Source organism: Struthio camelus, chromosome 1 (assembly GCF_040807025.1).
Source record: "Struthio camelus isolate bStrCam1 chromosome 1, bStrCam1.hap1, whole genome shotgun sequence".
NCBI lineage: Eukaryota > Metazoa > Chordata > Aves > Struthioniformes > Struthionidae > Struthio > Struthio camelus.
The window spans coordinates 41,015,313-41,042,185 of record NC_090942.1 but is presented as its reverse complement, the minus strand read 5'-3'; the positions used below and the strand labels follow the sequence as shown (position 1 = coordinate 41,042,185).

At 39.9% G+C, this 26,873-nt stretch overlaps 1 protein-coding gene across 7 annotated transcripts in view; it reads right to left on the bottom strand.

The window, feature by feature from the left end:
* Nucleotides 1-22,306, bottom strand: part of CNOT2 (CCR4-NOT transcription complex subunit 2) — a 94,987-nt gene extending 72,681 nt beyond the window's left edge. The window contains exons 1-2 of one of the 7 annotated variants that reach the window (XM_068935547.1): nucleotides 22,149-22,231; nucleotides 17,790-17,880 (exon numbers count right to left, since the gene is read on the bottom strand). The gene's annotated coding sequence lies outside the window, so the exon portion shown is untranslated. Of the gene's footprint in view, nucleotides 1-17,789; nucleotides 17,881-22,148 lie in introns of all 7 variants that reach the window. The other 6 variants (XM_068935520.1, XM_068935555.1, XM_068935539.1 and 3 more) reach the window with 6 other exon arrangements.
* Between the last annotated feature and the right edge of the window lie 4,567 nt (nucleotides 22,307-26,873).

Here is a 26,873-nt window from a genome sequence, read left to right as displayed (position 1 = left end):
TTGAAAAGTTTCAACGGAGATGTAGTACAAGTCAACTACATATTTCTCTAACTGTTGGACACAGTATTTAAAACAGGCTGTATACCACAAATATTGTTCGGTATAGTGTTTATGGAAACTGAATTGTAACTGTCTTTAAATTGACAATTCAGCTTTAGCACACTTGGAGTCATGAACAAACTGGCACTATTCACGTAACCCAGCACATTCCACATCAGTTTCACAAGTGTTACCGCTTCTTATTTGAAGTTTTAATAACGTACATCATTGTGATTAAATCATGTTTTACACTGAAATCAGATTCCATTCATTTCCCCAATCTATTAGAGTTTCTCCAAGTTTCCTTTAACTTTTCTTTAAGCACTTTAACTTTACATGTTCATGTGAAGCTACATGCATTTACTTGTGCTAGTCTAGCATAATGACATACTGATGCAGAGCTACTTTGTGCAAACTACTCAAAAAGCATAGCCCAGACACAGCCATTACTAAGACATATGTTTATCTTTCCATGTAACCCAACACCGCAATACAATATCCTATGACTGTTTCAAGGATTTTATTCATAGCTATTTAAGCTTACAGAATACAGATGTTAAGACAACCCCTAAATGCTCTTATTTTTAGGTTGTTAATACAGCAACTTCATAGTAATGCAGTAACAGGAAAAAATATATGTGCAGTTCATGATAAATAATTACGTATCTCCTAAGCAGGACCTACTAAAAGGAGACATGCCTTCATCTTTAACCTGTGTATGCTCCTTAGAGAGACAAGGATATTTGACTTCAACAAATACCTATTGTAGACTACGTCAAAAAACACGAAACAATGCTTTGTGCACTTGTCAGTTCTGCTGGCAAACAAATGTCCTACCGTCAGTGAAAGTAACTGAAAATATTTTTAATATTTTTGTTTACTTGGTTTGAGAGCACTTTGCAGATAACCGCTTTCATTATCACAAGGCACTTCCAGGTTCATAAATTAACACAACGCACAGCTGGTGCACTCCCGCTCACCTAGCCAAACCACAGCCTTCAACAGCAGCACACGGGTGGGGGGGGGGGAGGGACAGCTTTGAAGAGCCAGCAGACAGCAAGAGGGTGCATAAGGGTGAGGAGAACAGACTAGCAAGAGATGTATGGTGACACGCAGAAGAGTTTCTGTGGCACACTTCAAAATAGCAGCACAGACGTAGAAAACAAGTTTTTGAATACATAGACAGGCTTCATAGTGAAATATTTAAAATGGGCTATTAGAAAACGTCAACTTAAAACAATCTGTTACTAATGGTCCTTCAATTATTCTTTTCTATTCTCTTTTTATACGACCTACTTCTCAACATCTGAAGTTAAAATCGGAACATTAAGTTGCTTTTTCAAAAGGAGCTGTAGAAGAGCTTTTTTCCTTTCGCTCCTTCTATTTTTCCCTCCTCATTTTAAATATTGAGCAAGGGAGGAAAAAAAACAAAAAAGAAAAAAAAATTCAAGACAGCAAAGCATCATGATATAAAATCCCTGGAAATAACATACTCTTCATACAGTTTTGAGAAAAGAAAGATGGTTTCCACATTAAATAATATAGCATTTTTTTAATATAACTTAATGCCCACCTGCATAACTGTCATTGGCCAGATATGCTAAAAGTTTGGACTTTACTGCTCAAGTTTCAACACTGGGAAACAGATTAGAACTTACTTACAGTTATTCACAGAACATTTCAGTCTCTGCAGAATACCTATGGTTATCAAGCAAAATTACAAAAAACTAATTGCATTTTACGTGTAAAAGTACGGCTGCAATTCCCCCTGCTAAAGCTGGTCCTGATTTTTTCCTCTTTATAGGAACAATGTAGCATTGTCTATTAACCAACTTGCACATTTCTTCCAGCTGCTCAGCGTCTAGGTTATTTCGCTTGTGATCAGAAAACTCTCTTTACTCCAAAACAGAAAATCCAAAGTAACTAAAAACAACACAATGCTTATTTATTTGCTGAAAAGGTTTTGTAAATATGCACGGTTCTCAAGTCAGAAAGCTCCTCAGCTTTCCGCTCTTTAAATCAAAAGATTTATAGTGGCAAACTTAGACTTTTAATGTATTGAAGATGATTATGGAAGAATTCTTTAGGTCATATTATTGTTGCGGTATTGCCTATGTCTCTTTACACACTGGAACACAGTAACAGTTTTGCTGATGGACCTGAGGTAAAAAGCTCACTCTTCACTTCCTCAGAGGCACCAGTAATATGGCAGCAAAAGAAACAGTCTGCTTTCTTACGTACACACAGATATGTCTGAAAGTATAATAATCTAATGAAAATGTGCCATTCCTTTTATAAATAGAGCTCTACAGTGATTGATTGCTTTACACTAAATTAAGAGCCCTTCTTTTAAGGGAAGGTACACTAGAATACTTACAGCTTTACATCAAATTTCATTATCACAAATGCTACTATGTATGCTAAACTCTTCTGATGAAGTATTTTATTTAAAATTAATTATAAGCTTCTAGGAATGAGCACGCAGAGATCCTCCAGACTGCCTACATGTAATTAAGATTAAAAGACATGTATGCATAATAAAACATTCAAAAATGCTCCAAAGTTAATGTTGGGGATAAGACACTTGCATAGATTTAAATATAAAAACATATAATATTTAAAATAAGTTCTCCCAATGGCATCATCCCCAGACTCCCTCATACTCAAATTTTTCTTGCTACATATTTGCTGGCCTTTTGTCCCTTAAAAATAGCTCCTGTAACAACACAAGATCAAAAAGTATTTGAAAACCTTCCATGACAAATCAATTAAAAATTAATAAATTGTGTAATCTCTGGTCTTGTAGCTATCTAGACTTCTGAACACATCCTAAGCTACAACATTATATGCAAAACAATTTTTCTTAAAGTTCAGTATAGTCCCATATTAATGTATTTGAAAAAAGCATAACAATAGTTTATGTTGCAGTCTGCTTTGAGTTACACTGGACAAGCTCTATATTCATTTCAGTCACTAGTGACAGAAACATAAAGAGCAACTGGGGCAAAAAAAAAAAAAAAAAAAAAAAAGGACGCCAGTAATCTCAGATAATACGCTACTAAACACTAAAAGCAACAAAGAGTGGAAATGGGGCTGACAGTATTAACAAAGATTGACAACCAGAATTAATAGGACAGGAGTTATTCTCATTCTCCCTCCTTTAAATATTATCAATGGGTTTCCAAAGATATTTTGCTACGAATATTTATAAGTATTAGACAGACCCTAACCATGTGATAGTTATAACACGAACAACGAAAAGTTACAGGGAATTGTTAGCATATTTGGTTACTATCTAGAACAGCAAATTTTGGAGTTGAACTCTAACGAATGGCTCCTTCATTCACTCTTTATGAGCAGAACGTAAGGAATGTGGCTTCTGTTTCTCCGTCTAAACTTGGAGAAGCAAGACACATAAGACTTATTTTAAAAAAAACTCCGGTCATTCCTAGAGAAATAAATTCTATAAACCTACTATAATGGCTATTCAGCCTGACTCATGACTTGCCAATAGAAAAGGGGGGAGAAAAGGGCAGGGGGGGGTGAGGCTGGCTCCTGGAAATGAACTAACCTTAAGAAGCTGAGGAATTATTTGACTGATAGGAAAATATCAGAGAATCAACTTTGGATCAGACAGGTATAGAGATATAAACCGAACAAAAACAGAACAAAGAACTTAGAGGAGCATAGAGCAATGCGAGAGGACAGATTGAAGAGTTTCTCCCCGGATAAAGTTTCTTTCACCATAACCCATTTTGCAGACCTGTCACAATAAGCCGTTTCTACACTGGGTTACTAGCTTGTCAAGTGACTTTTTACATTGTTTTCCATGTCAGTGTTACTTTTTTATTTTTTTTTCCATAGAAAACTGCAGGTGACACCTGTCCTTCTACCTATTTGCTTATTGTCACGATAGCCATGTTTAAGTAGGCAACAAACCATATCAAAAACATAAAAATTCTTCTGGGAATGCTGTGCAAAAGAAGGATAGATATGTTCAACAGAGATACAGAAAAAGATATCCTATACAAAAAAATCTTGGATTTCACCTTCACTTAGGCAATTTCAAACTGATCCTTAGTGAAGCATCAGACTATTCACCTCATGAACAGACCATGCTTTACCTCAGTGACATCTTTAAATTAGTTTGTGATACAGGATATCTTGTTCCATCCCTAGAATATTGGATCTATGATCTCCAAAATCTAATTTACTGAGAAGGATCAACAACAGCAATAGCTTCCCTACATGACATGTAAGCTGGAGAAGAGCCCAGTAAACTACCTGAAAGATCTCTTTAGAGTTCTTTTTCCTTTTTTCCCCATGATGTAGCAGCTCTTTGATTGAGCTGCCTTGCTGGAAATCAGAGATAATTGCTAGAGCCTAAGGCAATGCTTGCAAGCCTGTCTAGCAACAAAGAGCAAAAAAAACAACTTTCCAGATTTATCAGAGCAAGCTCTGCCCACCAACCTCTCCACTAATTCTCACAGTAGCTTTGTAGCACAGCTTAGAGACCTGCAGGAGCTCTTTAGTTTGTATTTACTTGTTCATGTCCCTGTCATACACATACCTGTGCTGGCAGGCCATTGTTTGCCTGGAAGCTTTTGTGAATGAAGGAAAAAAGGAAAGAGCAAAGTGTTTTATGATGATGATTGTAAATAGTCTGTTCAAACATGACTGCATCAAAGCTAACGCTTTGCGGGTTGATGTTTCATTGGGAAGACTGACACCACAGAGGTACAGTAGGGTAGGTTTAGGTCATTCTTCCCCATCTAACGTCTTTCTAGGGGAAATCAGCACCTTGCATAAACTGTTTCCTTGCATAAACTCTTGCTTCACATCAGAGAAGAACATGACACTTTCTTGAGGAGTCCATATTGGACAAGACCTTCATCTCTTTTTCCATTCCCACAGTTTTTTAAAAAAAAAAATCTCTCAATTCCTGTACAATTTCCTAGACAAAATATCATTCATAGCCTGTGAAAGCTAACACAGGCATTTTCAGGAAGGGCAGAAAGGGAAACAGAATTCTAAGACACAGCTTATTTCTTTATGTTCTTGGAATAGGGAGCTATAAGACCAGCTATGAGAAATCAGGGGAAACAGGTAAATAAAGAACGGTTTAATGACCTTCTCTTTGTATACTCTCAGAATGCATTTCAGCGGACACCCTGCTGCACTCTCTTACATGGCACTCAACATTTAAATACGGAGTCCTCCTCTCTAGGACACCTCACCTACAAAATGACAAATCCAGAATCGGCTCTTCCTCTCTTAACTCAGAGAGAGCAGGAGAGTCTCTGGGTCTGAACATTTACTTTCCATGACAACCCTAAAGGGAGCTCCTTTAAGCTAACCAAGGAAAGTTAGACAGTGTAAAAAATGCTTTAAGAAAAAGTTAAATAAAATTAAATACAATTAACCTACTCATACTTTTCTTTCAATGTAAAGTGTTCCCGCATTATGATCAAACATCCCAAGACAAAAGCATAAATGAAACAAACTGTTAGCAGTTTACTCCTTTGAACTGCATCATGATTAACATGTGTCATTTTTATGATGTCTATGGCAGTAATACATTTCTGCTGCCTTAATGGAGGCTCCCTTAACCACTTCCATATCTATCTGATTTCAGAAAGTTAGACTTTTATCACTACATTTCTTATTGAAATAGAACTTTTTTTAGAAAAATTTTTGACAGTAAAATTTTGCAAGTCCATCAGGATCAATCACACTTCTATAGTTGTAAAGTCTGATAGCTAATTTAAAGAACAAATACATTGTAAAAAGAAATTTGCTTTTCTTTTTTGAGAAAGCCAACATTATTAAAACTCAGTGACTCAAGTATATTGCACAGGACTTCACATAAAAAAGGTGAAAAAACTGAGAGGCAATGTATATAAGCAAGTTCTAAATTAGACAAGAAACTGAAATTGGTAACAGGGATTTTTATCTTGTATTTTACGGAGGTTTTTAAAAGCAAGGTCAAGGCCTTAGTCTAGCTTAACCAGGTTAGGGTATTTGCCCAGTAAGGGCTTTCTCACAAGTGTAAGGATAACTGCAAAATTAGGGTACCCTGAACAAAGATTACAAGGCTCACAAACCTTCTGTTCTTCATATTTTACACCTAAAATCAACTTATACCATTCTGCTTCCCTAAAAATAAGCAGAAAACTATAACTTTAATGTATTTAGAGGCAAAATTGGCAAAGATTAACATCTGAAGGGGGGAAGCACACACTGAACATCTGCAAAACTAACAGAATTACACACAAACAGTATATATCATTAAGAACTACACATTAAACATTATTCCACATATTACTTTTTTCAGTCAATGTTTATTAATTTCAGACTACAGTTTTCCACGACAAAGAAGGTGCGAGAGGAAAGATCCCAGAAGCGCTGAGCCTGAAGAAGGAATGGCTAGTAAACAAAGCAAAATTCCCTTTACTGAGAAGGGCAACCACCACACCACAGGCCTAACACAGACTGAAAGGAGGAAAGTAAGAATCCAGTACTGGTCCATTACAGGAAAATATGCTAACCACATTCCAATTTGTAATCTCAATAAACACTACTGCTACAGTCACAGAGAAGCAGTGCTCAGAAAAAGCATAATTAGATAGCGGTTTTAGTGATTATATATTCTTGCATAGCTGTTTGTATGCCTAAATATCACAGTACAACCACAAAACTATCCTAACTACTTTACTTCACAATTTAGAAATGAGAAAAAGGCTACCACACTTCTTACACTGACACTATAATCTGTCATATTAGACACATATTAAAGTAACACTCTGCTCAGGTATGCTTATTCATTTACAGAGCAAATGCTCATTTCTGGTACATGCATGTGTTCTCAAGTATACATGAAGCTCTTCCACTTCTTTCATTGGATTTTTGGAGGCCTAGATTACTACCTTTTAGGAAGCTAAAGTTAGAAGAGAGAAATTCCACCGCAAGTACTGAAACTAAGTGGAGGAAGATAAGGTGGGATAAATCTGCACCTTAAATTGATACCAGAAGATTTATGGCCAAGTCTGGATATTAACTGCCTCACTTGTAAAATAGAAGGAGGAGAAGAGAGTCATATATTATTTGAGTATACTTCTTCACTATTTTCATGATAGTTGTAATGTAGGTGAACACATCAAATAAAATTAGAACTTTCATTTCACCGGAGAGCATTCACTCCTATTCTAATACACACTTTCCCTTTTAATTGCATCATCCCTTTTTCCTGTTACGTAATTCTCCTATGCACTTACAGCTATAATATCTTCACTTACAAGACAAACAGAAAAAGCACCTATAAAGAATAGGATGGTGGGGTTTTTTTGTTTGTTTGGTTGGTTTTTTTTTTAAGTGTAGCCAATGGTAGCCACTCCATGATTATTAGGTTGCAGCTATCCCCCTTTCAAATGTACTTTCATGTCAGTAATCTCCCAACAGTTTTTACAGGTGAAAAACTACCCTAAAATACAAATTCTCTCCTCCAGTGAAACTTCCTCTGTGACTCCTTCCAAAATCAAAAGAGATATTGAGAAAATAGAAATACTTTTTTCTAAGCATTTAACTCCAGTGCCATTTTTAAAGGAAATCATGGGCAAATAACTCACAGAATCACAGAACAGTTGAGGTTGGAAGGGACCTCTGGAGATCATCTAGCCCAACCTCCCTGCTCAAGCAGGGTCCTCTAGAGCATGTTTCCCAGGATCGCCTCCAGGCGGGTTTTGAAGATCTCCAGCGAAGGAGACTCCACAACCTCTCTGGGCAACCTGGTCCAGCGCTCGGTCACCCTCACAGTAAACAAGTTTTTCCTCAGGTTCAGACAGAACTTCCTATGTTTTAGTTTATGCCTGTTGCCTCTCATCCTATCACTGGGCACGGCGATAGGAGAGTCTGGCCCCATCCTCTTGACACCCTCCCTTCAAATACTTATACACATTGACGAGATCCCCCCTCAGTCTTCTCTTCTCCAGGCTAAACAATCCCAAGGCGTTTGGGGGGGGGGGGCGGGGGGAAGGAGAGAATCAAGTTTTGAAGTTAGGAATTCTGAAAATAATCCTGTTATGTGAGGTTTATCCAACACTCCTGGAGCATTTTCTATAAATTGTCTACAGCAGATTTTTCTTAAGTTTCATATTCAGACAACTGCAAAATAACTTACGTGCATATGAATTGCACATCATTTTGGGCATTGTTTAAGGTTGCCTTCAAATACATTGGTTTGGAAGAAGAGGCTATGAAAACATACAGATTTGTTTTTACGTTTAAGAACAATGTATATTGTTATAGGCAGTAATACTCTGCTGGGTAACCTTAATTATTGCTTGCAGGACCCTGTATTAACTCACTTTGCCAAACTATTGAAAGCGCAAGCCTTTTATGTCCAAATATTTTATTTAACTATCTTTCAAGTTGAACCGATAGGATTTGTTCATTTTTAAAGCCAGCTAAGACAGTTCAATCATTTCTGAATGTTTTTAATAGGAAAATATTCCCCCCACAACTGAAAATATTCTAAAATCTAGTCTGATGGGAAGCTCTAGCACTTGAACACTGTGCAACAGTGATAAGCAGCTCATTTTCTGGTCTTAGAGGTGCACCATGTACCATCACAATGAAGATAACCTCAGGCCTGCTTCAGCCATAAGGCTCTGCAATGCCATCAGTTCACCCAATTACACAGAGAACTGTGCAGAATTTCACAAATTCTCCTGTCTGATCTACAAGGCACATTTCATCTCCTTATATCAGAGCTTTATGCAATAGCGTACATATAAGTCTAGCCACAGGACACTAGCTAGGGATACTTCATCCTAGGACTCAGGAAGACTAATTTTCTTAAACATCAGTTGGGTGCCATCAGGAGATAGCTAGGACACAAGAGGAGGAGTAAGCCAGAGAGGAATCAAGAGTTCAGAAGAGGAACAGAAAAAATAACTGCAGAGAGGAGGGAAAAAAAACAAAAACAAAAAACAGGTCTGTTCCACAGGAAGTTCTGTCTGAACCTGAGGAAAAACTTGTTTACTGTGAGGGTGACCGAGCGCTGGACCAGGTTGCCCAGAGAGGTTGTGGAGTCTCCTTCGCTGGAGATCTTCAAAACCCGCCTGGAGGCGATCCTGGGAAACATGCTCTAGAGGACCCTGCTTGAGCAGGGAGGTTGGGCTAGATGATCTCCAGAGGTCCCTTCCAACCTCAACCGTCCTGTGATTCAGTGTAAGGTGCTATAAGGAAAACTGTTTTATTCCATTTTCTTTTGTTTGTTCGTTTGGGGGGTGAGGAGGAGAGCAAGACAGAAACAGAGTCCGTAAGATCTGGCTACTACAACATGGGTAACTTCAGAACCTGGAGCCGTACCCACTAGTTTTGGATTCCCACATTCCTTTGCTGTACAGCCAATTGACTAGGGACGATGTCAAGGTGCACCTTTATTTTCTTTTTCAGTATGGTTCACAGAACAATTTTCTAGTGCAAAAGCTAGTCCAGCAGCTCTGACAGGAGACATACTTACTGTGAATCTTAAGAGGCCAAACCTTACCCGTACAGGGGTCAGTAGATTTAGAATTTGTTGCTCAAATGAGCAACATTTTAACATCTGAATTTTAACTTTTTTTTAAGTTATGGTTGCAGGATTCAAGCTTCAAAAAATCAGCAAACCTCAAAACTATGGAAAAGGACTGCCAATGCAATAGGTAGACATAATGTATTAACATAGTTAGCAACCGGAGTATGCTTTCTCTTTCCATAGGTGTTTGCCTCACTCGGTGTATAATTTGAGTGCTGGGAATATGCACAGTAAGTTCTGAAGCAACTTAGCTGTAGGATCCCACTAAAGGATCTTACAGCTACAGAAAGGCATGTAATTCATGAGGAAGAGGATTTTAAAAAGAAAATAATGTGTTTGGTTGATGTTTAAAATGCCACCTAGGTAAACTGATTTTATCCTTGCCTCAAAAGTTTGTTGGGGTTTGTTTTCTTTGTTTTTAAATAATTCTGTAGCACAAAAAGAATTTCATGAGTGCATTCAGCTTGAAATATTTCAAGAGTTTGTTTTTGCAGAAAGATTAACCTTCATTTAATGTGCAATTGTGAATGGTTATTTCTGTCACGAAAGTATTAAGTAGCACCCACAGTCAGCTGATACATCAGTTTCTCTATTTGTAACACAGGACTGTCACCTGAATGAGGAAATATAATAAGATACTTCAAAAAAATGTATTATAAAGCATTTTTAGGAAACCATACTGAAGAAACTGGGAAGAAAACATTAATCCAGTATTCACTTACAATTTTGGATAGCATGAACTGAACAATGACATTAACAAAGAAAAAATTTGGTATCTAGCCAGTTAGTTAATACCATGCATTCTGTTCACCAAATGAGGCTGCAGTGCTTTTTTTTCCTCAAAGGATTTGATCAAAAAAAAAAAAAAACCCTATATAATAATGATATGCAGTAGGAACCCGATTTAAGAGGGGGGAAAAAAAAATCTTCATTCCAGTATTTACTGAATTCAGAGACTTTCGAGTCTGCAGTTTTAACATTCATTTAAACAGGGTTTTACATACCGAGTAGGCAGGGGGGTTGTTTGTTTTTAATGTAACTAAAGTTTAAATGCTCATATAAACACTGACCTACATCTCTCTCAGTTTATGAACTGAAAATAAAATGAGACAAGCTTGTGGCATGGCAATACAAAGACTAAGCATCAGGAAGAAAAAAGAGCTAATACAAAACTACTTTTCAATCTTAAAGTGCTGGTTTCTGGTTACGGGGAGTGGAAATGGAGAGACAGAGTGAAAATCAGAGATGAAAAAGAATGACAAACAAACAAACAAAAAACCCAGAAGAGTATAGAAGGCAGGAAGGCAGGTATTCTGGGAACCTGGAAGACAAAAAAAGGCTAGCTAAAGTGTTCTGCATTTATCTGAAGCCCTGTCTTTAGATCAAAATTAAGGTCCCAGTATCATGTGCATACACTAACACTTGGAGTGCCTTCATCACACTTGGTGAAACACAGCTCTTCTTCTGTAGGTTTATACGCTAACACAATTCATAACTTGTTGCACTAAGCGACAAACACTTTAGTGGCTAGCATTTCAAATCATATTTGATATTCCAAAAAATGTAACGGAAACATTACAAAAAGAATACATAAGGGACATGACCACCTCAATAGCATTACACAGGTTTTTACCACTACCACCTCACACATTTGACATCAACCCAAAATTTAAATAAGCACCTGATAACATAGGTACAAGGTACCATTGAAGTCCCATTTTTACTCAAGGGACATAGACTTACAGATAGCTAAATTACTAATGTAATGATCTGTGCAAATTTTATTTTGCAAACGTTACTGTGGCCACAGAGATCAGACGGTTAACATGATATAACACTCACTGCGAGGAACTGGTGAGGTTCCTAGTATATGACAAGTACGCTTTGGAACCCATTTTAACAGTAGCTTTTGATCTTGTTCCAAGATAGCACAGGCACCCCGATACAGGTGGATTGTCGCTTAAGACAGAATAATACCAAGTGGCTCTTCAAAAACAAGCAACCCACCCCAAAAACACAACCCAAATTGGGAAAACAACCACAACAAAAACAAAGAAGAAAATGTCAAGGGAGAATAGTAGCAGCTGCATTCAGAGGGAAGAAACAACACTAAAGGGAATTCTGTTTTGTTAGACAAGTCAAAGTTAGATAGGTTTCCTTGGGTTTGCACTATATCGCATGAGGGTAACTTATTAGGCAAGACCACCATTCACAGGTTTTTCTGTTTTACTATTAGCATTTAACATCGACAGGAGGATTACTTACACTCTCTTGATGCATACAAACGTAAGAAGCTCAATTTCTAAGTGAAATCTGTCACTCTCTTACATTTTTATACACCGTTTCTTTTCCAGGAAAAACAGTAACAGATATTTTAAAGTGTCACTACAATTATTAGTGACTAAGAGTTTTCATAGGAAACATGTTCACAACCAAAATACTCATACTTCACAAGGATCAAAACATACCCACACAGTTTTATACAGCACCATAGCAAGGGCAACACTAGATGGATGTGAGCTTATTCTGACCACGTGTTGTTCCATGAAAAACTACCCATTATTTTTATAAATTGCAATTCAAAAAGGCAGAAATCTAAGAAACCTGACATTAAATTTCATAGTTTTACTTGACTGGGGGAGGGGTAGACCACATTCCACAAAATCTAAGACTTCTGCTAAATAGAAAGTTATATGAGGAGTGCAGAATAACCACCTTAAGTTCACAAAATTAAATTAACAGGACAATTAAGTTTTTAGAGAAGAAATATGTACTGCCTATTTGTACTAGAATAAATGGGAAATTCTTTTCAGAAGACTTCCCTCCGCTGAACCTAATGATGCCAACAGATTCCTCACGCAGCCCTGCTTGAGTCAGGTCAAGAAGACCTAGCAATAAAATGCCAGCCACCACCAGAGCCTCCTCTACACTAACACTCTTTTCTCACCAGGGGAGAGATGCACAAAGGATAGTCATGGTGAGGAAACTCTGGGATACACTCTTGAAAGAGGAAGGGGCACATAAAGGCTGAAACATACAAGTGAATTAATTGTTGTTCCTGTGTTCGCCTCCCTAGATTACTACTCTATAAAAAGAAGAAATACCGCTAAACAAAACAGAAGAACATATTTACTACAAAAACCTTTCATTTCTGCTATACAAAAGCAGTATGAACTCAGAGCCTAGGCCAGGGCTGACACACTGGGCACAGAACTAACTTTGCCTGGCCTGCACAAGCTCTTCATCTCTCGGATGCCTCCCCCTGCCACTTGCCTCTCCTCCCAGCAGCGCCTGCCCGCAGTACTGGACTGCCCTGCACAGTCCTTGGCGTTTCTGCAGAGCAGAACACAGCCCTGGAAAGTCCCTTAGTGCCCAGCAGACCACAGTGTGTCCTTCCTGTTCCCCAGAGCTCTTTAGAGAGCCCCAAACTGAGACACAGCACTGGCAAAACCTCAAAACTTTGCTACTAACAAGGCAAAGCTAAATAATAACAACGAAGTGTTGGACAACCTGCTCCTTCCCCTCACAGGGGTACAGGTGGCTTCCCAAAAACAGGAGGAAAAGATTGTCTCCCCCTTGCTAGGATGAGGAGGTGGTCTCTGCAGGCCACCAGGAAAGGAAGCGCAGTCGTCTTTGCTTTTTTCGCTTCCAGTCTATGACCTAGATCAAGAGGGTTTCTGAGGTTCCCCTGCCAAAGAGAGAAAGCAAAGGACACTGTTCCTTATAGCAGGTTGTCCCATGCTGTCTTTGTGCACATTCCCACTGAGCAGTCCTGGTCCAATCTAGCAACAGAAGCTATCCATGTAGAAATTGCCTAAATACGTGCTTTCCTCCAATATTAGCAAACGCTTTTTGGCCTCAGGAAGGAAAATGTTCTCCCGTACTTTGCCCAGAGCAATCCTCAAACTGAAGTGTGGGCCAGTGGTGTTCACAGAACCGCAATAAATACTAAGCTTCACAGTTTTTCATCCACGACATCTGTGGTGCAAAAGTTAGGCTGAGGGCTGACAGCACTTCCCTAACCCCAAAATTCTGGATCACTGAGCTAGAGACTGAAGGAAATTAAACCACTTAAATCGCTCAGATAAAGCATTCATTAAGCACACCTACAAAATCTCATCTACAAAATCTCATTTATTCTCAAAATCAGTCAGTAGACTGAAGAGACTGCCTGTATGTTTAATTTTATAAGTGTATATTTCTTCAGACTTCAAATCCCCTGAATTCACTTTTCACTGAACTACAGGATCCCCCCATGGAAAAAGAAGGACCTTGAAACCAAACTAAAAAACTGAATACTTAGGATGAACCACTTAAAACGTTAGTAAACAATACTATAGAAATTTACATTTTATAAGAACCGTAATAGAAAAAAGAAGCAATAGATGTTTCTTCCTCTGTTCTGACCTCTGATTTTGAGGCTTACGAACTGTAACTCTGAATTCTCAGCTGCCCTATTTGCATAAACAAATACCTTTTTCCAGAAGAAATGAAAAATGAGAACCAGGTTACTCTCTGCTAAAGCGATAATTCCCAATACATCCAATTTCTATCCCTTAAATTATTTACGTATTTCAAGTTTGTTCTGTACAGGTGTCATCTGATCAGCAAGACACAAGGCATTCTATCATTTAATTTAAGAGTAAGTTAATTACAGCCTGAATTCAATTATTTCAAACAGGATAATAGTGCAAAAAGCATGAGAAAAGTCACATTAAAAGAGAGCAAAACATTGGTAAAACTACAGCAAGAGGCAAAAAACCGCTAAGAGCATAATATAATTTGATCATAAGTGTCATTTAAAATACTGAAAAAAAAACCCTAGGTTTATTACTGAACACTTCTCAAGTTTGCCATCAAAGTTACATTAATATGATTACTATTTCCTTTTCACATCTGCAACATATATAGACTTTCAGAACTATTACAATTACAGTGCAGAGCCAGATTATGTGAGAGGTGGATGGGAAAACATTACATACGGAAGCACACAAACCTGTACACAGGAAACCTTTGTACTTCTGTAAATTATGGAAACAAATGTCTAACATACTGTACAGTATTTTCAAACTGCTGCTTCTCTTAGATATGCAAAATTTACTACATTATTTTGGTGTATGAGAGGAGTGATTTACCTAACTCTGTAAAGAAGATACTTCACGTTGCTCAAACATAAGTAAAGTTACTATTTCTCCACACTGACAGAGAAAACATTTCATAGATGAAAATACCTACAATCAAAAACTATGTAGGATGCATTTGTATGCTGCTTCATACCAGTGGGGATGAAGCCTCTAGGTGCTAACAATACAAGAAGCGTTACATAAGACTATACACCTATTTTTAGAAGCACATTACAAAATTAAGTACTGCACTGGAATCTGTTGCAGAGCTACGGACAGTTACACCAACGTGCACATAGAACAACTGCTCAACTGAAGCAGAATATTAGATTAGATTGAGATCCTCTCTTGCCCACCAAAAAAAAAAAAACATTGAGCCATTTGAGACTAATAAAAGAATGTTAGTTGGGGTTCATCAAAAAATACCACTAATAATAATGCACCCATTCATCATTTTTCATGAGCAGCAGAACTAATAAGAACTGGTTTTCTGCAGATTTGCTCTTCTGCTGCTTAATAGTTCCCCCAATACCATGATAAACCTCAACTTCCCCCTTTTCCACATCTCTTCATGACACACACTCTCTCTCTTCCCTGCTCCAGGCAAAAGAGAGTAGTAGCGCAGACAGTCTGGAAGTCTGCGTGTGCTGACGGGCAGCCCAACCAGCTGCCATCCTAAGGAATATGTCAGCTCAGACTATCTTTTTTCCAAGAGGGCACACCAATTTGGATTCATCTCCTCTATCTAGTCACAATTTTATGATGTCTGAAGGATTACAATTTGAGATTTAATTCCTCTTTTAGATTTGTTTTAAACGTTCAAGTGAGTGAAAAACAAACAAACAAAAACAGAGGCAGAGGACACAAACCAAAAAATTTCATAAATCTCATTTCCTGATTTCCTGAGAAAAACTGAGTCAAAATGTCCTAAGTGTTTGCTTTTTTACACAGTACTAGATACTGCAGAATGAACCAAATACACAATTCTAGAGAATAAACTTTGCTTTTCCTTCACCATCTCCGATTTTCAGTTACTCTCATTTTTACCTACTTTAAAAAAAATTACAGCTAACTTCAAGATCACGCATCACTCTGCTCTTCAAAACAATCCCCCCTGAATGTATCAACATTGCGCCTTTATTTCTTAGGGATATAGATGCGAAACAACCCATTAAGGGCATTCTACTATCAACAGATTCTACCACCACTGCGTTTCTTTACTTGCAGCTTATGCTACTCCCCTGCAGGTTCTCTGCTAAGTACAGTTAACAGTGTGACCCGTGGACTATGCTTAGTCTACTGAGATCTAAAACATACCTTACAAAGTGTTTTTGTTTTAAAAACAAGAATCTACAGATGCAGGTATGCACTAACACAGAAAAGTTCAGCAGCCCTGAATGCTGGGATATACAAATGCTGCTATAAAGATGACCGCTCTCAGTGAGTCAGTCACGTTTGCCAACTGGGCCTACATTTGGGCACCCCAGTTTTCAAGACCTGTTCAGCTGCTACTATAAAAATGGATTAAGTTTAGTAGCATATTTAAGAAATAAAGGTCTGAAATTGAATCTACAGTTAGGACCCTAAAAGGACTGCCAGATGATTTAAAAAACAGGACATTTAAAACTGAAGTTATGTGTCTTTGGGGGAAAAAATGAAAGAACGATTATGATCATGGCTAATACTAAAAGGATGCAAATTCCTAATTAAACTGCTATGAAAATCCTACTTGCCACCAAGCACATACTGTGGGTAGTCACAATATATACTTACCTGAGGTAAGAAGAGTTCAAAAGAGTACTGATCTCTTGAAAACTCCATGTTATCCTTCTAAGAAATTCTGAATACTTTCTGGTTTATCCTAATTGTTCCATTTTTTATATATATATGTAAAAATATATACACACACACGCATACATATACACACACACGCATAAGATCTTATATAGATTGAGAAAAAATACATTTAATGTGCAAAACATACCATTCTGAAAGTGCCAAAGGTGTCCTAAGAAAAAGTAACTCTGTCATGATAACACAGGAACTTAACTTACTTCAACTTTCACCATGCTGACTTATTCTGGCATATAATGCTGATCTTAATCAATTTGATTTTGAAGAATACATTCACTAGAAGCGCACATCCACAGTACATGAATCAACAAATTAAGATTTTAATTTAAGGTGCTTTTCGACTTTATGATGATGCTTTTGGCAGGTTGAAAAAGTACAAAATACAACAAAACATCAAGAACAGTAACGGCATTGCAAGAAATTGATCAAATAACTCACAACAGTGATTTTTCACTGCAAGCACCTAAGCTTGTTCTACAGGTAGACATTGTCATAAGACACTGTTAAAGTTCAAATTTGTTGGTCGTCTCTTTAGTCTCCCAAACACTGGTGCTGTGTACAGCTTGGAGATAGAGAGATAAATAGATACCTGCATACATACATACAGAGAAAGAAGAAAAATCTGTTCCACTGAAGCCTCAAGAAAAGACTTGTTCATACAGACCGTATGACAAGCATACAGTCCACTGATAGAAGCAATAGCTATTTATTCTGTATCAGGATTGGCATCTTCATACAATCCTCAAAGAGACAGAAAAGATGATGTATGATATTACATTATCTTTATCAGTATTACTCAGCCTTAGAAAAAAATTATTTGCTAAGAAGCTGCCTAAAAATCTAAACATTAACTGTTCACAATTTGAAATAGTTTTGGTTGTTTTAATGTAATTAGCCACATTGCTTCCTTTTGGTGCCTAGAAACTCCTTGCTATTGTTCTCAGATACGCATATACTCATATTGCAATTAAAATGTTACAGAGGTACAGAAACATGTAAGGACAAACAACACAACTGCCACCTACTGTATTTGGTACCATTTTGGTTTTTTAAGCATTGCTTTCTCTAATTATATATGTTAAACTACTACTGGTACCTAGTTGCACAGAACACTTGGACTATATAGGAAAGCATTGGAAAGTATCACCCTAATATTATGGAATAGAACCGGGCTAGAAATTGGTTAAACAACTTACCCAGGGTCTCACATCACTTCAGTGGAAATCTCAGAAAGACAGAAAACATTCTTTGACTCTTATGCTCGGGTTCAATCCACTGGACTACCGCCTGCTCAGCGAGAGTAGTGTAAGTAAGATTTTCCATTTTACCTTCCACAAACATAGCAGTGTTTTATACTAGTTTTCCTTTTAAATAAACCATACCTTTTTACAAATAACTTGAGCTCAGCCATAATACATTCATCCATCATGGATTTTTGAATACATAGAAACTTGAAGGCAGAGCTTTGAAAATGCTTCGAAAGTTTATTAAACTATTCCCTATGGCCAAAAAGAATCACAAGCAACATAGGGTACAAGATGATAACTTTAAAAAAAAAAAATCCCCTCAAAAATCCAAAAGGAAAACAGGAGGAAACAACGCTTTACTTCTTAGTGAATTATTTCTGATCAATGACTCTCGCACTGTAACTCACCACAAAAAGGAACCGACTGGAAAAATCTCAATTACTAATCAAGCTTTACCTACCAGCATAATCTGAAAGGAATTGTGCTAGGAATTAAGAGTGCGTTTTGAAATTAAACATACTAGGAGTGTTAAAAAGAACACATACGCACACACACAAAACACCCACTGCTGATAACCAATGCTACCTCAAGACAAATCTGTGTTGGAGGGTGGGGAGCTCAGTAACATCTTCCGACAGGGATCACTTCCATCATGTTTTGGGGCCTACTAAACAACTAATCAGAAGATGAGCTGGTAGGCACTATAACAGTATTATAAATAAAAGATAAATAAAATATAAACTGAAAGTAATCTGAAGATTTTAGGGCATCTTTCTATTTTTGCCAAATAAACCCATACAGATTTTAAACCCTAGGCAGAAATTTCTTACTGATTAGCACAGACCATGTTCGGTATACAAACACCTTCTCTAAAAACAAAGTAATTCCCTAATGACACTTTTAAATGGCCTACTCTGCAATAACTTCATTTCATACAACTCTTTCAATGCTGTAATAAAGTTCAATAAAAACACACTTAGTCATCAACATTCAGCCTCCATCCTGAAAAATCCCACACAAGAAGTTAACTGTCCACATATGAGTAGGTGCTTTTAAAAATCAATGAGACTACCCACCAACTTTCATCTGCTCATACGTATCTAGAGGAATCCGGGTCAGGAGATCAAATACAACACACAGAATGCATGTGTTAAGGCATGTTTTTAAAAAAAAAAAGATTACCTTACTCAGAAAACAGCAAGCAAAACAGGTTGTTTTGAATAAACCGTCTGACAGCACCGTGTGTTTGAGACATCAGGCAAAACATTAAGCAAAAAAATATTATCACATCTCTGTTGTGCACAATAAACTTATTTACTTTTTCTTATCTATCCTTCAAAAGCCTAGATGAGGCAGAGTTACCCTAACTTGAATTTCTTGGCTTTGGTCAACAAGTACTGTAATTTCCATACATACTGTATTAACAACAATAAAGGAACAGACTATCCTTTATCATTTAGAGAGCAAACATCTAAATTTGTGACAAAAAGTTTTTTGACTGAATATGGTACTGTACCTCTATACAAACTGGCATAGAGCCCTTCTAAGCTAACGTTTAGAAATAAACACAACAAATATGACAAGTATTTTGCCAATGATTTGAGTTTTTTTTAAGAATACATCCTTTACAGTGCCTTTTAAAATCTGTATTCAAGTATGCTATAGCTTTACAAGCAGAAAAAATCTGAAAAAAGTTAAAAATTTGCACTCAGAAGCTGAGCTGCATTTTCTATACTACCTCATAACAAAACAAAAGCTATTGAATGTTTCTCTACAGTTTCTAGATCAAGTCAGAAAGTGGTGTGCAAGAAACCTCTATTTTAACTAAATTACGGTGTATTTTTAGTTACATGCACCTCTTGAGTCAATAATAACAAGGAGGTACGAGATGTTTTTAAATATATAGAGCTATGATCCAAGGTTGTTTTTAAACTATAATGAAGTTACAATCTTGCAACTTCAGAAAAGACAGGCCCTTGCACCAACACAAGAAATAAATTAAAAAATAAAAACACAGTAGAGGCTACAAAAGCAACGAATTTTCTAATTTCAAAACTAATTCCTGTCTAGACAGAAATTCATTTAGAAATTCGGCAAATACAACACAAACACTTTATCAGAGCTACCATTCCATTACAGGTATACACAACTTTCATTAACGGGCAAAGGTAAAGACCAACACTTTCAGGTGTAAACAGCTAGTTGTGGCACCAGTTTTTAGTATCAAACTTGGACATGTTAACTACCCCATTTCTTCCACTGAGTACCAATCATCTAAAATTAGACTCATTTAAAGAAAATACAAGTTAAATTTCACAAATTCTAGGATTTTTGTTTTTAGTTCTTAGCCAAGGGCTTTTGCTTTCATTAGTTGTTACTGGGGCTACCCGTGCATGCATCAGTTCTAACAACAGCTCCTTTGACAACAATATTAACTTTCTAGAAGAGACGTGTAGACAAGGTTTATCTACTAAAGCTCTCTTAGCTTTATCATCAGCTTCCTGAAAGTGAAACGGAAATACACTTGCAAGTCAAGTCACTCAGCTCACGATATGAAGTATTCAAATCCCTTCCTAAGATCTGAAGCAGTTGACACCTTCAAGTTTATCATGTCAGCTGAATTCTCAGCATAAACAATAGTGGCAGTAAAAAAAATAAAAAAAGGTACTGGACACATACATAGTCTTTAAGATCACAAAACTGGATTTTGCAAGCTGTGTTCTATTAACATGCGATTATGAAAGAACTTGAAGAACACCAATGTACACACAGCAGTTCTTCTAGGTCCAAGTAAAGATATCTTTGCAATGTGAACCTACAAAATTATCTTGCTTTTACAGGCCTTTGCACGTTTTAGGAGTTTGAAAAATACCCCAGTTTCCAGAAATAAAAAGATTTTTCCTAACTGATGTGACAGCAGGTTTGATCATCTTAAACTGCTTCCCCCCAGCTGGAGTTAAGTCCAGTGGCCAGTCACCAGCACCAGATGTTACTGCTGCGCAGGCCAACGCAAGTGCTTCCTTCACACGCTCAAGCTGCACACACATACGCACATATAAAGTTTCCATCTTCCCATAGGGATAAAATAGCGCAAAGTCAGAAACGAGTTTTTCCCAACACAGCCTTGTGAGAAAGCGGAAGCTGCTGAGCCACAACCAACACAAGCAGGTTGTCGTTTTGTCATGTTACAACCCTCCCTGAAACAAAGCTACCTGTAACGTGATTAAAAAACATAAATTCTAAACCCGTGATATTTGCAAGCAAATCAGAGTTCCAGTCAGAAGCGCGCACACACACGCACACACATATACGACAGGGTAAACACTGCGCCTCGCACTCCTCCCCGCCAACGGGGCTCTCCCACCGCAGCCCGCCGCTCCTGCGCGCTGCCCCCGGGCCAGGTTCACGCCAGGGCGCCCGGACCGAGGCACCACCGCGCACAGCACGGCAGCATCCGCGCTCGGCACAGCGGACCAGTTCGCTCCAAGTTTGTTTTACAGACACGGTTGAGGAAACACCGGAGCCTCCTTACACATCGCCTTAACCGCCGCCAGGAGGAGAGTGAAACGGGTGCACGCACAAATATATATATATATATATTTATAAAAATGTATACAAAATTTTTTTTAAAAAGCACATTTTTTGAAAGAAAACAAGGAAGAAGTATCCCCGCCTCACCCCCTTTCCTCAGCCGGGGCCTCCCCGGGGCACCGAGGGAGCAGGCCGCAAGGCCACTCCGGCGAGCGGCGCCGCCCGGCAGCGGCGCCCCGGCAGCGCGGCCCGTGGGCGCCCGCAGCGCCGCGGCCGGGGGCGGCGGAGGCGGCGCCGGGGGCACCGCAACGCCGGGGCGGGCTCGGCGGGGCGCCGGCGGCCGCGGCTAGGCCCGGGCCGGGCCGAGGGGCTCTGCCGGCGGCCGGGAGCCGTCCCGGGCCGCGGTGCCGGCCGCAGGAGACGCGGGGCCCGGCGGTACGCGGGGCCCGGACGCCGCCGCCGCCGCTGCCGAGCCGCGGCCTCGGCGGGCCCCGAGCGGCAGCGGCGGCGGCGGGCCGGGCCGAGCCGGGCCGGCGGGCTGCGCTGCCTCGGCGGGCGCCGCGCGTCCCCCCCGCTCCCCCTCGGAGACAAAAGCAAACGGAAACCCGGCGGGGCGGCCGCGGGCCTGCGCGGCCCCGGCGCGGGCGGCGGAGCCGCGGGGCCCCGGCGCGGGCGGGCGAGCGGGCGGCGGCGGCGGCGGGGGGCCAGGCGGCGGCGGCGGCGGGCGGGCGGCGCGGCGAGGGGGCCGAGGGAAAGGCAGAAACGGGCCGGACTCACCGCATGAATTTTCTTGTCCCGCGAATCCAAGATGGCTGAGTATCCCAACTCGGAGGATGCTGGGGGAGCAACCTTTACCCTCTGACCCGGCCGCCGCCGCCGCCGTGACCCCGCCGCCGCCGCCGCCGCCGCCCGGCCTGGCAACGCGCGCGAGGGGCGGGGAGAGGCGGCGCGGGGCGGCCCCGCGGGGTGCGGCCGGGGGCCGCGGCGGGCGGGGGCAGCAGCAGGAGGAGGAGGAGGAGGAGGAGGAGGAGGCAGAGACGCGGCGGCGGCGCTTCCCTCCGCCTCCCGGGGGAGACGCGGCCCAGCGGCTGGGACCGCGCCGCCGCCGCCGCCGGGCCCCGCGGCGGGCAGTAGGCCGCGGCGCCCCGCCGGCCCCCATTTTGTGAAGGCCGCCCCGTGCCGCTGGGGACATGGCGGCGCCGCGGGGGACCGTGCGGGGCGGCCGCCGGCTGCCCCCCCCCCCCCCCCCCCGCTCCCCGGCCGCGCCGTGGCTCGGGGCCGTGGGGCTCGGCCTAGGGGGGCCGAGGACGGGAGCGGCCCTCCCGATGGGCCCAATTTTGCTCAAGCTGGTGGGGTTTTTTTCTGTGGCTGAGGTAGCGGCGGGCAGCCAGGCCCTCCTGTGCGCTTGGCCAGATATTAAAATGGGGAAAAAAAGTTGCCCAGATGGGACTGCTCTGTTATTTTGTCCTTTTGTTTTCTTTTTTTTTAATTTATCACCCTGAAAGTATGTGTGTCGGTGCTACGAGTAGGGCACGTGCGGATGCCCGAAACACTCCCAATGCAAATAATCCCCCTGAATTCAGTGGGACTGTAAACGGTGCTGAAGCTAAGCCCGTACATGAGTGTTTTACGGTTGTGAGCTGACTTCTCTGCCCCATCAAGAAAAGCTGTTAGTGGAACCTTCCGCATTAATTTCATTATGAAATCGTCATAAAGTTTGAAAATTCAAACCAAAAAATGAACATACTTTATCAGGAACAGGGTTTGTTTTTTTTTTTTCCCCAGTCTCTTCATAGGCATGCTTTCTTCATCACTCAGGTACCTTCATAATGAATGTCTCCAAACAGAACTTAAAAAAATATGTATGTTCAGTAGGTTACACAACACCTACGTTTTAAAGAAATGTTAATATCTACAGTAATACATCTGTCAACATAAGCAATTTTTGAAGCTGAAAGAACACATTCTGCAAGCTAGGAAACTGGTTCATTAATGCCATCAACTTTTTGCTGAGCACAGTTACAAGGTGTCATGTCATTGAAATAAATATTCATACACTTCACCCAGGAAAATATTCTATTTTATTATCCTTATTTTGGAACCTTTCCTTTGTATCTCAAATACCTGTATATTTGCTATAAACTAACCATTATAAAAGCCCAGAAGTGACATCCTGTTTTAACTAGAATATCTATGAGATTTGGGAGTACTTTTGTTGTTCAATCTAAAAAATATTTCTTCATATCACGTTACAGACAGTAAGGCTATGCTTTCAAACTGAAGACAATAATGAATCTCATTAATCCTTGCTCTTATTTAATAAGCTTTTCTTACTGCCTTGCTGACCATTGCACATCCCTTTTGTAAAAGTTTTACTCCATTATGTTTCTTTTTATGCTTCAACTGAGTTTCTTTTTCTAAATTTCATTCTGTTCCCCAAAAGAGAGACATCATTTAAGACTTTACAATGTCCAGTACAATATGATGCAAGTAAACTAAACATCTGATGTTTTCGTTGCATCTGCGTGGACTGATCTCTGTATCCATTACCAAGTTACAGTTCACATGCAGGTCAGTTAACATTCATGCAAGGCTATATAGTTCAACAGAGCCAGGGAATGCAAAAAAGTGTGTTTTCATTGTCTTAGCCTAATATGATAGCGTAAGCAGCAATCGCAACCTGTGTAAATTGTGATTTAAATTCTGTCAGTTAAAAAATCTAACCTGCCTTTCTCCGTGAAATTGTGTGTTTCGTTGTGGAACGCTGTCACTGTGACTATACTATGTGTTTATGTGACTTCCTCATTTGTTTTCTTAAAGAAAGTGAAAGTTGTTAGCATTTTAGTGGTTGAAAATAATCTCAGGTTGATAAATAGACTGAGTTGTGAGGAATGTGTTGCCTACATTTGCTACTTTTACTATTGGCTGAATACATTTTTCTACAATGGTGAGGCCTGTTTTGCGTAGTGGCACCTGCATAATTGAAGAGGTGTTCTGAGCTCATTTAATTAAATGGCTACTAATTGTGTGTGGACGCTCCTAATCCATTTTGAACCTGACCCTTGTATATTCAGTTTGACCTCCTTGGGCAAATCTTTGTCTGCAAACCAATACGCATTTTTTATTTTCAATTCCATTTAATTAAAGGTCTCCCTTTTTTTTTTTTTTGGACTTATTTCACCAACTAGGCTGATAAGCATCAATTTTTTCATCAATGTTAGACTACCTATTGCAAACCTGTATACAGCAGCACAGATGAAGGAACAATGTGTGATGGCAGCAGCTACAGAAAACCTGTCTTGCAGCTCATTGCATGTGCAGGCCCATGCAGTCAAGTATTAATGGGGTTCTGATGAAGTCAAAAGCATAGTTTTCTACATGAAAGGCTGGGGCCTTAATGTGCATATTTTGATGCAGCCATGAAACTCATCTAGCCATTAGTATTCCCAACTGACTGTTGCTTATGCTGATACCCACAGAGAGCTAAAAGCCTACAGCAGTTGGGTGGAGCACTGGCAGCCTGAAAAAACTTGGGAAGGTGGCAACAAGAGGGAGGGATGTGCTCAGAAGCCCTAAATGCTTTGTTATCGCGACTCTGTGAGATCACTGGAAATTCTGTGCAGTTTTTCTTAGTACCTGCTCCAGAAAGCCTCTGTATGCTAGCTGGCTCCATTCAAAGTGGCACTGAGAGATGTGGACTACGCAGTCGCAGAAGCAGGAGGAAGACAAATTGCCCAGAGTATATATGAGGCACGCACGGTTAGGAAGTTCCATCTACCTTGCCAAAATGTAAAATTAAATTCCTGATAATAAGACCACCATCCTAGATCATGAGTGGAGGCAGAATCTGATGAATAGCTGGTCTTGTAATTCATTTTAATTAGAACAAAGAAGTGCATTGGAGAGCAACAAGGGTCTTTCCTTCTTCAACCTATAGATTGCCTCAGTATTCCTTAAGAAAAACAAATAGTGCAATTGCCTAGAGCAAGGATTAGCAGCTTTTCAATGGTGATGAAATAGGCCATATTTCTCTTCCACAAATTGACGTTAGTGCATTAGAAGAAACTCAGATGGAGCCAGAAGATTTTGCCCCTCAGTTGCAAGCTGCCTTTGATTAGCTAAAACAGTAAAATGTTGCCTCCAAAAAAGGCAGAGGTTTCTGGTTTCTACAGAATTTGGAACTGTGTAAGACCCGCCGTGAACTGGGAGCAGCAGCTTCTCACAGATACCTTTCTTGCTGCATGATTTTCAAAACTGTCCATTTGCTGTCTTTGGAGCACGACTGTAGGGTGCTCACCTGTTGACTATTATGCACTGATCTTTGCCTCAGAAGAACGTAGATTTTTTCATAAATACAGCCTATTTGATTTTAGAATATTTCTAAAACACAGGATAAAGATAAGTCAAAGCATATGTTATGCCAAATCTGTTATTCAAGATCTCACCACAAAGATGAGTTTGTTTTTTCAAGAGCGCAGACAATAAGGCCCCTCATTTTCTCACTGTAGTGTCTCGTAGTTCTTATTTATTCCACTGAAGTGGAGCGCTAAATACTTTGATTTGGGAGGAGGATTTGCATAGTTAGGCTGACTTTTGCAAGTTAGTCTGCAGTTTCTAGTTTATTTAGATAAGGTAAGGAAAGGCTCAACTGTTTCCATGGCACTGTCCTCATCTATCCTTTCACTCCTACAGGGGATTTCCAGGGATGGCTACTGGCAAGGGAAACCCTGGAAGTGCAGCTCCATTAGTGTTTTACTGTTAAAATGCAGTACAAGGTATCCACACAGATGGCCTCTCATCTGCTGGATTTGTAGTTTCCAGGAGGGAATACTGGGAACAGGAGGGGAGGTGTCTTCTGTCTCAGATATATTCAGTCTCGGATATATAGTATAGTCTCAGATATATTTTTACTGTCAGGAAACCCTATCTCAGCATTCTGCCGTAGTCCCTTCAGTGTATGAATTAGTGTTAATTATATCAGAGCATCAGGAAAAGAATACCAGGATTAAAAAGAAATCTGCCAATTCTGTAGAATAATATGACCCAAAACAGAAGATAAAATGTAAGATTTTCCAAATATAAGATGCTTCGCACCTACTGTATAACAACTAAGAGGTCAGCCAAAGAGTGTGACTAAATTAAGGGATAAATCAAGAAATAGAGATGGCAGCAGTTTGCTGTAATTCTTAAGACAAAGAGAAGGACAGTGCTACAGACAGAAATATGTTTTCCAAAGGAAAGGAAATATTAGGGAAACACAAGGAGAAGGTGCTGACTGACGTTCCCAAGCGAGACTATCCCTGGAGAGACTGAAATTACAGGAGTGATGACAGGGGAACCCTTAGTATATCAGTTCTCAAGATTGTAGGCAGTGGTGGTTTTGTTGGTGGTCACTGGAGAGTTGCCTGGTGAGAAGCTCTGTTTCTCATTGGAAACTATTAAATCATATTAAAAGATGGACAGTGTATTACTTTCCTGGCATAACTTTTCCCTCTGATCAAT